The 12,679-nt window shown below is 45.7% G+C and overlaps 1 long non-coding RNA gene across 2 annotated transcripts; it reads left to right on the top strand.

Annotated features, from left to right (window-relative positions):
• Nucleotides 1-3,818: 3,818 nt before the first annotated feature.
• Nucleotides 3,819-11,799, top strand: LOC130294641 (uncharacterized). Of its 2 annotated transcripts, XR_008848566.1 has the most exons (5): nucleotides 3,819-3,889; nucleotides 5,611-5,745; nucleotides 8,861-9,013; nucleotides 10,056-10,123; nucleotides 10,312-11,799. It is a non-coding gene; the product is annotated as an uncharacterized LOC130294641 (long non-coding RNA). The 2 variants fall into 2 exon arrangements; XR_008848565.1 differs by lacking the exon at nucleotides 8,861-9,013.
• Nucleotides 11,800-12,679: the final 880 nt, after the last annotated feature.

The following is a 12,679-nucleotide window of genomic DNA, read 5'->3' on the forward strand; positions in this document are numbered from 1 at the left end:
CAGATGATTTTGCATTTTATATATATATATATATATATATATATATATATATATATATAAATTTTTATTTTACTTTTTACTTCTGTACACCAGCTCCCCCTGGTGTCTGGTGCACAACACATGCAGTAACATGTTTAGGACACTAAGGGGAGCTGTTGTACAACTAAACAGCTCCTTTACAAAAAAAAAAGTGAAAGTGAAGCTGCTCGGGATGGGTAAGGGACATTGGGGGAAGGGGGACAGGTAAGGGACACTGGGGTCTCCTACCAGAGCAGCACCAGCACTGCTTAGGATTTTTATGTGCGAAATGCTGCCATCAGCGAATCAGTTTTGACTAGCTGATAGGAGCGATCGCTGTGAGGGTGGGGGACGAACCCCCCCCCTAGGTCCTGAGGCAAGAGGGCTGGCTATTAGTGATAGCCACCATCTTACTGGGCACGGCGGGATGCCGAGAGTAGCGGTCAGTATCTGCATGATGTGCATGTATGTCATGGGTCGGGAAGGGGTTAAAGGGGTACTCCGGTGGGGGGAAAAAAGTGTTCAAATCAACTGGTGCAAGAAAGTTAAACAGATTTGTAAATTACTTCTATTTAAAAATCTTAACCCTTCCAGTACTTATCAGCTGCTGTATACTACAGATATACTACAGAGAAATGTGTGAAGTTCTTTCCTGTCTGACAACAGTGCTCTCTGCTGACACCTCTGTCCGTGTCAGGAACTGTCCAGAGTAGGAGAGGTTTTCTATGGGGAAATACTTCTAATCTGGACAGTTCCTGACACGGACATAGGTGTCAGCAGAGAGCACTGTTGTCAGACTGGAAAGAACTTCACAAATTTCTCTGTTGTGTACAGCAGCTGATAAGTACTGGAAGGCTTCATATTTTTAAAATAGAAGTCATTTACAAATCTGTTTAACTTTCTGGCACCAGTTGATTTGAAAACATCTGTTTTCCACTTGTTTACACCGGAGTTCCCCTTTAAAGCAGGTCTAGAAAATGAGAAGTCTTATCATTTAGGCTACCACAATATTCAAAGCTGCAGGAAGAGTAATAATGGCTGTCGCTTCAGGATAGAATAGACTAGATCCCCATTATCCAGATTATTCACATTTACATTATTCATTATTCATTCGATAATATGTCACAGTAAATGATCAATGAAACCAGTCATGTCCATTCTTTCAGGCCGACTGCACATCAGTAGAAAACATTTACAAGTCTATGTAGGACGCTATCAATAACTACCTTGGAGTTGTTTATTAGTCTCTGAGAAATCAGGATTAGCCTCTCATGTCAGCGATAAGACCATAAACATTAATAGATTAATAAATAGGACCTAGGTCATATTCTGTGTTTTTTTTTCTAGAAGTAGATTAAAAAACCATTACATAGTACTGTCTGGATGTTTACACAGAGGAGGCTAAAGATCTGGTCAATGGCTTATGCACAGGCTGTAGAGTGTGTTCACATGCTGCAGTATTACAGAAAGTCCAACTCCAGAACAAAGATCCCCATACACTTTAGTCAGTTTAGTTTGCCAAACCCACCAACATTGGTGGGACCAGCCAAATATTTAAAGTGTATGGGGCCACCTGACTCTGGTCAACAGATGATGTTGGGTAAGAGATGGGTTGGGCATCCAGTATTTCAACAGCCCAACCCTTCTATTTTCGGAGACTAAAGCCACATCAAGATCTGTCTGGCATTGGCTCACCCCTCCTGTTTTTCTATTATCTGGTGGAAAACACATGTTTTTAAATCAACTGGTGCCAGAAAGTTAAACAGATTTGAAAATGACTTCTATATAAAAATTGTCATCCTTCCAATACCTATCAGCTGCTGTATGCAGCAGAGGAAGTTGTGTAGTTCTTTCGAGTCTGACCACAGTGCTCTCTGCTGACACTTCTGTCCGTGTCAGGAGCCAAAGCCAGAAGTGTATTCAATAGGAATAAGAAACATAAAGGAAAGACCTATACTTCTTACTACTGCATCCACTTCTGACAAATAAAAGAAACTGCAGCAAAATAGATATAAAAAGCAACAGTATTTTAAATCTATTACTGAATATCTTGTGCCAGGTGTTTTCTTAGTATGTGGAATGCTTGCCTGGGTGAGTGAGTAATGAGCCTTATAGTAAGATGGTCACATTCAACAGGGTTGCAATTAAAAAGAAATACAGAAATAGCAGCATGTTCTGGTTGATGGATACCTACAGACATGTTGGTTACCATGTCAAGAGGCTTCTGTATTGCAGATAGTAATGACAAAATCAGGCATTGTTATTTATTTATTTATTTTTCCTGTGATGTCTTATTTAGAAACTTAAAGGGCCACCCCGCTAAAATCAGTCCCTGGAGCGTGTTCGCTCCGGGTCTGATTACTGTCGATCACAGGGCCGGAGCATTGTGACGCCACGGCTACGCCCACATGTGACATCACGCTCCTCCCCATCAATGCAAGCCTATGGGAGGGGGCATGACAGCTGTCACGCCCCCTCCCATAGACTTGCATTGAGGGGGCGGGGCGTGATGTCACACGGGGGCAGAGTCGTGATGTCACGATCTTCCGTTCCCATGGTCGGGAGCCAGAACCTCCAGCACTGCCGGAAGTAGATACAGGTGGGTGCTGCATGCAATATTGCGGGGGTCCCCAGTGGTGGGACCCCCATGATCAGGCATCTTATCCCCTATCCTTTGGATAGGGGATAAGATATCTAAGCGCCGGAGTACCGCTTTAATTTTAACATTTAGGACATTGGTTTATTACAACTAGGCTTTTCTAGCATGTCCTTAGCTAAGACAAAGATTATTTTAGCTGTCATAACCCTGTAACCTAATACCCAGACAAGACAAAATGGTTGCTTGCAACTTCCAAACAGCAGCCCCAGTAAGGAAATTGGAAATGCACCATCTCATAGACAGCAATGCATTTCTGAGAGGAATCCATAAAAACACTGAACAGGTTAAATGTTTTTGCGGACACCAGAATCTGGATATTGGTGCAACGGAAATTCTGCTGTGTGAACAAAGCAGAAGAATCCCATTTAACTCCTTAACGACAATGGACATAAATGTAGGTCCTGATGAGCTGGTACTTAGCGCACCAGGACGTACATTTACGTCCTGTACATAACTGAGGTGGTGCTCATGTCATGCACGGCAGGTCCTGACTGCTATCAGCCATAGTTTATCATAAAATTGCATAACTTTTTTTTTTTTTACAACTAAAGGTTCTGGAATAAGCACTTATTACATATGCCTGCAGGACCAGCCCTTGATTGGAAATCTTGGGTGAGTTGCACTTGGGAACTGTGCTCCTGCTGTGGTTAAACAAAAGTGCAGGAACTCAGTTCCCACATGTTCCTTCAGGACTTCAGCCCTGCCTATAATGGCGGGGTGTCCCAGCACCAAAGGCTGTTTTGTGGGCTAAAGATTGCCTCAGGCATCCCTGCTGTCTCTGTGTTGGGTCCATTGCTCCATGGTCTAATTTGTTATACTGTGCGCAGGCCCGGCTCTATACCTAGGCGGACCAAGCGCCCGCTTAGGGGCGGCCAGGTCAGCAGTCCGAGGGGGGGCGGAAAATTTGCTGCATGCTCCGGTCTGTGTCCGCCCGCTCTGTCTGCCACCCATCCTCCCCCGGCGGCGCGCACGGCAGCTGAGAGCCTTGGTGGGTGCATCTGGTCAGGTGGCAGCGGGATTGGCCGCAGCAGCACAGCAATAATCTTCATTGCTGCCTGCGGCTGTACTGCTTCTCCGTAGCCCTGGGAGCGCAGGGGAGTCATGTGCGACGTCACGTGCGGCATCACGTGCGGCGTCATTCCCCCTGCGTCTTCTCGCCGTAAAGCTGGGAGCCCGGCTGCTGAGCACGAGACGGATCTGCGTGTGATTAAGGTAAGCATGGGCTGCAGAGGGTAGGCTGAGGAGAACAAAAGAATAAAGTTGGCGTGCGGGGGGGGGGGTTAGGAGACTGAGAAGAGGGGGGGTGTTGTATATGTATTATTGATGGGGGAGGCTGGGGGTGACGAACAAGGAGGAAGGGGTGTATAATTATGATTGATGGGGGGAGGCTAGGGGCTAGGACCAAGGATGAGGAGGGGGGTGTATATTTATGATTGATGGGGGGAGGCTGGGAGGTTAGGACCAAGGATGAGGGGGGTGTATATCTATGATTGATGGGGGAGGCTTGGGGGTTAGGACCAAGGATGAGGGGGGGTGTATATGTATGATTGATGGGGGGGAGGCTGGGGGGTTAGGAAAAAGGACGAGGGGGGTGTATATTTATGATTGATGGGGGAGGCTGGGGGGTTAGGACCAAGGATGAGGGGGGGGATATTTATGATTGATGTGGGGGAGTCTGGGCGGTTAGGACCAAGGATGAGAGGGGTGTATATATTTATGATTGATGGTGGGGAGGCTGGGCGGTCAGGACCAAGGATGAGGGGGGGTGTATATTTATGATTGATGGGGGGGGGAGGCTGGGGGGTTAGGACCAAGGATGAGGGGGGTGTATAGTTATGATTAATGGGGGGGGAGGCTGGGGGTTAGGACCAAGGATGAGGGGAGGGGTATATATTTATGATTGAAGGGGGGGAGGCTGGGGGGTGTTGGTGAGGATAACAAGGATGGGGGGGTTTGTGGAGGTGTGAGGCTGAGGAAACCAAGGATAAGGGGGAGGTGTATATGCATAATTGATAGATGCGGGGTCCAAAGAATATGGGATAAGTTATAGATTGTGGGGGGGTCCGAGCGCTGGGACCCCCACGATCTCCAGTACGGGCCTTGGCAGTCAGCTGGAAAAGAGGTATGCTGACCCCGCACGAAGTGCTGCCGGCCGACACACCCCTCCATATACTTCATAGAGATACAGCGAGGGAGTGTGCAGACCACGGCTTCCTGTGGGGTTAGACATCGGCTTCTGGCATACTGACTGGGCCCCCGTGCAGGAGATTGTGGTGGGTCTCAATGCTTGGACCCCCCGCAATCTATAACTTATCCCCTATCCAAAGGCTAATCCAAAGACTAATGGCAGTATTATGTTTAGGGCACAGTGCATGGCAGTATTATATTCAGGGCACAGTGTATGCCAGTATTATATTCAGGGCACAGTGTATGGCAGTATTATATTCAGGGCTCAGTGTATGGCATTATTATATTCAGGGCACAGTGTATGGCAGTATTATATTCAGGGCGCAGTGTATGGCAGTATTATATTCAGGGCACAGTGTATGGCAGTATTATATTCAGTTCTCAGTGTATGGCAGTATTATATTCAGGGCGCAGTGTATGGCAGTATTATATTCAGGGCACAGTGTATGGCAGTATTATATTCAGGGCTCAGTGTATGGCAGTATTATATTCAGGGCGCAGTGGATGGCTGTATTATATTCAGGGCTCAGTGTATGCCAGTATTATATTCAGGGCTCAGTGTATGGCAGTATTATATTTGGGGCGCAGTGTATGGAAGTATTATATTCAGGGCTCAGTGTATGGCTGTATTATATTCAGTGGGTACAGTGTGTGGCAGTATTACATTCAGTGGGTGCAGTGTGTGTCAGATTTTTTTTTAGGGCACAGATTCTGGCAGCATTAAAATGATTATTGTCGTCATACAGAGGATGAGGATCTGCTGACATAGTGAGGAGACAATGAAGTTTGGGCCTCAGACTCTGCAGAGAAGATTGAGCTGGAAGAAGACCTGGCGTCTGGACCAGAGGAAAAGGAACGACAACAGAGAAGACGTCACTCAGGTCAGTGATATCATTGTGTATTCTCCTGACTGTCCCATCACTGCTGTAATTTGTAAGCTCTGCCATGATGATGGGGACACTGTACTCCAATCTGTGGCCTTCAGCTGTTACAAAACTGCATACCATGATGCCAGAGGCTCCAGACATGATGGGAGTTGTAGCTTTGCAACAGCTGGAGAGCAACTTGAAGCGAGGTGAGTGGTGGAGGTCCCAGCATTCAGACCCCACCAAAAAAAAAATGGACTGCTTATTCTTAAATGTCAGGGTGTATTTTTGGTCCCAGTCCAAACCCCCTTAAAAAAAGTCGCAAATTTAAGCCAGGTCAGACCTGGCTTACAAAACGTGCTGTAGCATTTTAAAAAAGGTGCACAAAAAGTCGCAAACTGCTACTTTTTGTACAACTTTTTGTGAAGCTCCGCTCCCTGGCCATCTGCCCGCAACTACCTCCCACTGGCTAGCTAGTAGAACTACAACTCCTAGCATGTCCTCACTGTAAGAGCATGCTGGGAGTTTAGTCTTCCAACCGCTAGCTGGCAGGTGGGAGATGCGGGCGGGGGGTGTGGCCTTGTTTTTCTACTTGAGCGCCAAAATGGAGCTTCGCTTGTGCAGCAAGAATTCCTTGCACCGGCCCTGACTGTGTGGTATACATATGTTCTGTTGCCCTTGAGTTATGTACTGTGCCTTTAAGGGATTGTGGCAGAGTGACCAGGTGACCCTGATGCCTCAATGGGAGTCCCCCAACATTGACCTTTATGTAGTGTGTGGGGGTGAAGCTGTTCAGTCTAGGAGTTAGGAGAGAGTTGCAGTTGGAGTGTGGAGGTCTTCAGCTAAGTGTAAGAGGAGTCTCTGAGTTGAAGAGCTGAGGAACAGAGTGAGGAGACTTGAGACTTTTGTCCCATATGATCAAGTGTCTCACTCCACTCTCGCTACTGTCAAACTTTTCTACTACTCTACTACACTGCACTCCCTTTTGTTTTTAAGGGATCTTTCTCCTTCAGCTAGAGAGGAAAATGGGCACCTAGAAGGGACCATGCCAGTGTGGGCGACCAACTAGTGCATGAATAAAGTCACCTGCTCTGCCCTTAACACAAGATTACCACTAGGTGGCAGCAATATACAAAGCACAGAAATCATTGATATTCAATATGAATCACAGACTGCAAAGTACAAATATAACGTGCATAAACAGCAAAAGTGTAAAGATGTAAGTTTCTTGTCTGATAACCATGATGTACCGTATATACTCGAGTATAAGCCGACCCGAATATAAGCCGACCCGAATATAAGCCGAGGCCCTTAATTTTACCCCAAAAACCCAGGAAAAAAAAAAAAAAAAAAAAAAAAAAAAAAAAAAAAAAAGTTATTGACTCGACTATAAGCCTAGGGTGGGAGATACATCATCCCCCCATGTAATCATCCAGACCCCCTTCATCATCACCGCCTGTCAATCCCTTCATCAGTGGTCTTCAACCTGCGGACCTCCAGAAGTTGCAAAACTACAACTCCCAGCATGCCCTGACAGCCATCGACTGTAGAGGCATGCTTGTGGTTGTAGTTTTGAAACCTCTGGAGGTCCGCAGGTTGAAGACCACTGCGGCCTTCCTCATCATCCCCCCCCCTTTCATCTTCACCCTCTGTCAATCCCTTCATCAGTGGTCTTCAACCTGCGGACCTCCGGATGTTGCAAAACTACAACTCCCAGCCATCGGCTGTCCGGGCATGCTGGGTGTTGTAGTTTTGAAACCTCTGGAGGTCCGTAGGTTGAAGACCACTGCGGCCTTCATCATCCAGCCCTCCCCTTTTTGTTTTCTACTCACCTCCCCTCGGCGGACAGTTAGGGTGAGCTGGTCCAGGCCATCTATGCTGCAGGGACCGTCCGGTGGGGATGGTTAGTCGTTGCGGGCTCTCTATTTTCACCGGGGGGGCCTCTTATCCGCGCTTCAGGGCCGGACTAGTGACGTTGCCTTGACAACGCACAGGGACGTTGCGCATGAACGTCCCTGTGCGGCATTGTCAAGGCAACGTTACTAGGGGCCGGGCCCGAACCTGGTGAAAATGGACAGTCCGCAACGACTAACCATCCCCACCGGACAGTCCCTGCAGCATAGATGGCCCGGACCAGCTCACCCTAACTTCCCGCCGAGGGGAGGTGAGTACAAAACAAAAGCGGGGGGGCTGGATGATGACAAAGCCCGCAGTGGTCTTCAACCTGCGGAGCTCCAGAGGTTTCAAAACTACAACACCCAGCGTGCCCGGGCAGCCGATGGCTGTCCGGGCATGCTGGGAGTTGTAGTTTTGCAACATCTGGAGGTCCGCAGGTTGAAGACCACTGATTAAGGGATTGACAGGCGGAGAGTTCACTCGCGTATAAGCCGAGGGGGGCGTTTTCAGCACGAAAAATTTTTGCCTGCTCAGATCCTGCTCATTAAACAGATTCTGCAATAGACCCCCCTGATCGGAGTTCCAACGCAGATGTGAACATAGCCTAATTCAGGTAAGGAAAAGGCCAAGTGACCACTCTCACTTTAAGCTTTAGTTATATGAAACAAAAAAAATCTATTGAACCAGTGCTTTTAAAGGAGATGTCCGGTGCAGAATATTCTTGTTCCATCCTGCCTGGGCTGCAAAAAAAGAGAAAACGAACTTTCACTTACTTTCCTACGTTCCCCGGGAGCTCCGCAACAGCTGATTGGTCGGCTGGGCTGACTACTTACTACTTCCCTTAGCCTGGGACGTCACATGGCGCTTCAGCCTATCACTGGCCGAGGCAGGACATTTGCTGCGGTCGGTGATAGGCTGAAGCGCTGTCTGATGTCCCGGGCTAAAGGAAGTAGGCAGCAGACAGCCCTGCCAACCAATCAGCTGTTGCGGAGCTCCCGAGGAGCGTAGGAAGGTAAGTGAAAGTTTGTTTCCTCTTTTTTTGCAGTCCAGGCAGGATGGAATAAGAATAGTGCGCAGCGGACATCTCCTTTAATGACACTTTAAAATTTATAAGACAGAAAAAAACTGTCGTATCAATAAGTGCCAGACATTTATCTTTCACTGCCATTGTAAGCAAAAGTAATGTTCAGCAACAAAACTGCATGTCTCTTTCATTACTGGCAAAATGCTATAGAACATTAAATCTGAATTAGAGGAAAGAAACGTCTGTTGTGTCCGTCGTGAGATGATCAGGGGCTCTTCAAAGTTAATCACATAGAAAATGAAAATACGAGGGATCAGTGCATGTCACCAGTAGGAGGTTAAGACACTGCTCATCTAGCGGATGGTAAGTATACAGCTGCCACTCATAGTCATTATGTGAGTCTTATTAAATTATGCAGATTAATGACTTACATGACACATCCTAGTATTATAAAGCACTAGAGACTACTAACAACATCTGCTATGGTGATTGCTCCCATAACACATACCAGAACCGCTCATTTACTATAACGATGCAGATTATGACTTTTTTTTTCTACATTTATAATAGCTCACGGGGGCCCAGTACTCAAGGGGGTCCACGATCACCTTCAATTTATCATAACATTTTATCTTATTAAATTGGTCTCTAAATATTCAGAATTATTGTTATTTATTTCATTAAACATCCTTAGATAAGACACTCAGAATCCCCTGCTTCTCTACACACAGCTAGGGGTAAATGATGAAACTCTTGCTGCCTGAAAATGCCCCTAGCATGAGTTCAGTGCTAACAGATTTTTACTGCTCAGGCAAAACACAATAAATTTCGCATTTTAAATATGTAAGCACCTGAGGTATATGTCATGCAAGAATGCTAGTGAAATAAAACTGAACTTTTAGGAATTAGAATCTTGCAATGTATTGCTGGAGAGAATGTGGTATTTCCTAATCTGTATGCAGCACCTTCTCCGACCTGTCTCCCAATGTCCGTTATGTGTAAATATGAACCTAGACCTCTCTTTTGTAAATCAATTAAAATGTTGCCTTTGTCTGTTTCTTGCTGCCCGCAGTTTGGGCACCTCATGTCCAGATGTAATATGACTTATGTATGGATGTTGGTCAAGGCAACTTTCACTACATGGGGTTGGAATTGTATTTTATAAACATGCACAACTGTTGTTTAAAGGAGTATATGCATTTGGCATGAACAACGAAGTGCCCTCCCAATGGGGGACTGACCAAGAAAGAGAAGGAATGCTGGAGTGCATTTTTGAAGGCATTAAAGGGGTATTCTAGCATTTGGGGGGGAAAAATTATATGTTGCTGTGTCTGTTGCGAAAAACATGAAGCGTATAGCTACTCCTTCCGGTCCCACAATCTCTTGTCTTCTTCCTGTTTTCAAGATGAGAGCTCAGTGCTGGACCTCACAGCTCAGCCAATCACTTGTCAAGATGGGACATTGCTGCTGAAGGTAAGTCTGCAGGCTTTATTATTTATTATTTTCAGGCATATAACACAATTGTTTTTCCCTAGTTTTCCTTGAGAAAAGATTTGACATGTTGTTTGCCTTGGACCCTTTGCATTTGTTTTATGATCAGTAAATTATGCTGTTATGGTAAAACTTCTAACTATTTTTCCTTTACTCTATTCCTGATGCAGAGAAGTAGTATTACTAGGCAGATGCTGCACTAGCCCTGTATGGGGTTACCCTGTCCAAAGCAAAATTGCTTGTAGACATCACCACCACATCCCCGGATAACCCCCCTGGCTCAGGTTCTGCTCTTTATTTTTTACCTCAATATAAGTTAAAAAGAAAATCAAGACAAATATGTTGCCCACATTCCTTACAGTGATACTGCTGCTAATAGTGACAATAATAAAAAAAATATATAAGTATTACAATAGTGATAAAAACAACAAATATAATAATAAAATTTTGGTTCCGGTTCCGGCGCGGGGATGTGAGGACGCACAGGCAGAGACTCCCGACCGCGCGCTCATCAAACCCGTTATCACAGCAGCATACCCGCAACCAAACCACCGCCAGGGATAGCTCGTATCCCAGAGAACAAGCTGGCACTCTTTTAAGGACCATTACCTCACGCGGCTCCCGGGACGCTCAAAATCACCGGCACTCTCATTACCCGCCTCAGCAGCCACAAGCTCCAAGATGGCGATGGCGCCTCAGGAACAGAGGAAGGAGGTGGCGGCTTCCTCCCCTGAACGGAAGCTGCTGCAGCTTTTTATTCTTCTGGAGCCACGTCTGCCCCTCCTGGAAATGACTCTATTCAAATGGACCCCATCGCTGCTGCGGCTTTCATCAGTCCAGAGAAGTGGAAACGTAGAAGTTCTAAAGTTAACTTTCCATCCAAATTCCCTGGTTTTCAATGGCCCTTAGAGGGATCACCACACCTGAGGATGCCTTCATCTCCACCATCTTCTAAAGAACAGCCTGCTGCTAATTCTTCAACATGACTGAGCGTAAACATTTAATTGTTTTTCCTTGTTCTCTAATTTTTCCTCCCACACATCTTTTTATTGTGGTAGGATGAGGAGAAGTGCTTCAATAGCACTACAGCTGAATACATTGACCCCCCCCCCTTTTTTTTCCCTCTTTTCTCCTTTCCCCTCCGTCCCCTCCTTCTCTCTCTTTCTTTCCTTCCCCCCCTCTCTTCTTTCTTCCCTCTATCTCTCTCCTCCCCAACTCTTTCTATGCCTAATTCTCTCTTCCTTTGCTCCCTTTCTATCTCCGCTTTCTCTGTGGTAATTCCTACATATCTGATATGTCTCCCGACATAGACACGGTCGGGGGTTGGTACTCTCCCCGAAAAAAGAGAAGTCCATTACTATACTATGCCTTACTATTTGGCATTGGACATGTTGTTTTTGCATTTACTTACTGATGCTGACAACTGTATGTCGCATTTTCTTAGTTTATTATGTTCGTTACTGGGCATCGCACGGGTCACCTTGGTCTTTTATCATTTACAATTCATATACCTTGAGAAGTTACATATCCTTACAGGTAATCGTTTATGAAAATTGTTTCTTGGAACATAAAGGGGTTGCGTTCCCCTCAAAAACACATGATGGTATTGAGGCATGTATGTAAACTTAAAGTGGATATAGCCTTACTGCAGGAGTCTCATCTGCCAGAATGCGATTTTTATCGCATGAAGAAATTATGGGTGGGTTCCCCCTCTATTGATCGTAAAGCAGGAGTGATTGCATTGGTCAGTAAGCGTCTGCAACATAAAATTATCCACTCAGAACATGATGATGAGGGCAGGATACACTTCCTCCTCTTAGAGACCCCCAGTGGCACCTTGAAACTATACAATGTTTATGGACCTAACAATAACAATAGCGACTTCTTTACATCACTAGAATCTAAACTTCTGGCAGATCCGATTCCTGAAAAGGTAGTGGCGGGCGATTTTAATACAGTACTCAATCACTTAGAGGACAGGACATCTAGTAGAGATAGGAACCCCTCGAGCAATGGGGTGAGCAGTTGAGAACAAGTGCTTCTACCTTTTATTGAACATACATCCCTCTTGGATCCATGGCGAGTGAGACATCCGATGGAAAGGCAGTTTTCATTTTTTTCGCATGCTCAGTCGTCATGGTCAAGGATTGATTATGATTTTGTCCACACCTCTATCTCAGTGGCGTTGCTAGGGTTGGTGTCACCCGATGCGGTAGAAAATGGTGTCACCCCATACCTCCCCCCTCAGCAAGTTTTTAGCCTGTTGTGACAGACACCACTGTTGTAGCGCATTGTGAGAAATTCCAGTATAATAATCAGATATACCAGTTGCTACAGAATGGGAAAGTGTTAAAGAAGTTTTCACCATTTAAATATACAGCTCCCAGAATTACTTAAAGGGGTACTCCACTGGAAAACATTTACTTTTATATCAACTGGTGCCAGAAAGTTAAACAGATTTTTAAATTACTTCTATTTAAAATCTTAATCCTTACAGTACTTATAAGCTGTTGTATTCTCCACAGGAAGTTGTGTAGT

The sequence above is a fragment of the Hyla sarda genome, chromosome 10 (genome assembly GCF_029499605.1).
Source record: "Hyla sarda isolate aHylSar1 chromosome 10, aHylSar1.hap1, whole genome shotgun sequence".
Lineage (NCBI taxonomy): Eukaryota > Metazoa > Chordata > Amphibia > Anura > Hylidae > Hyla > Hyla sarda.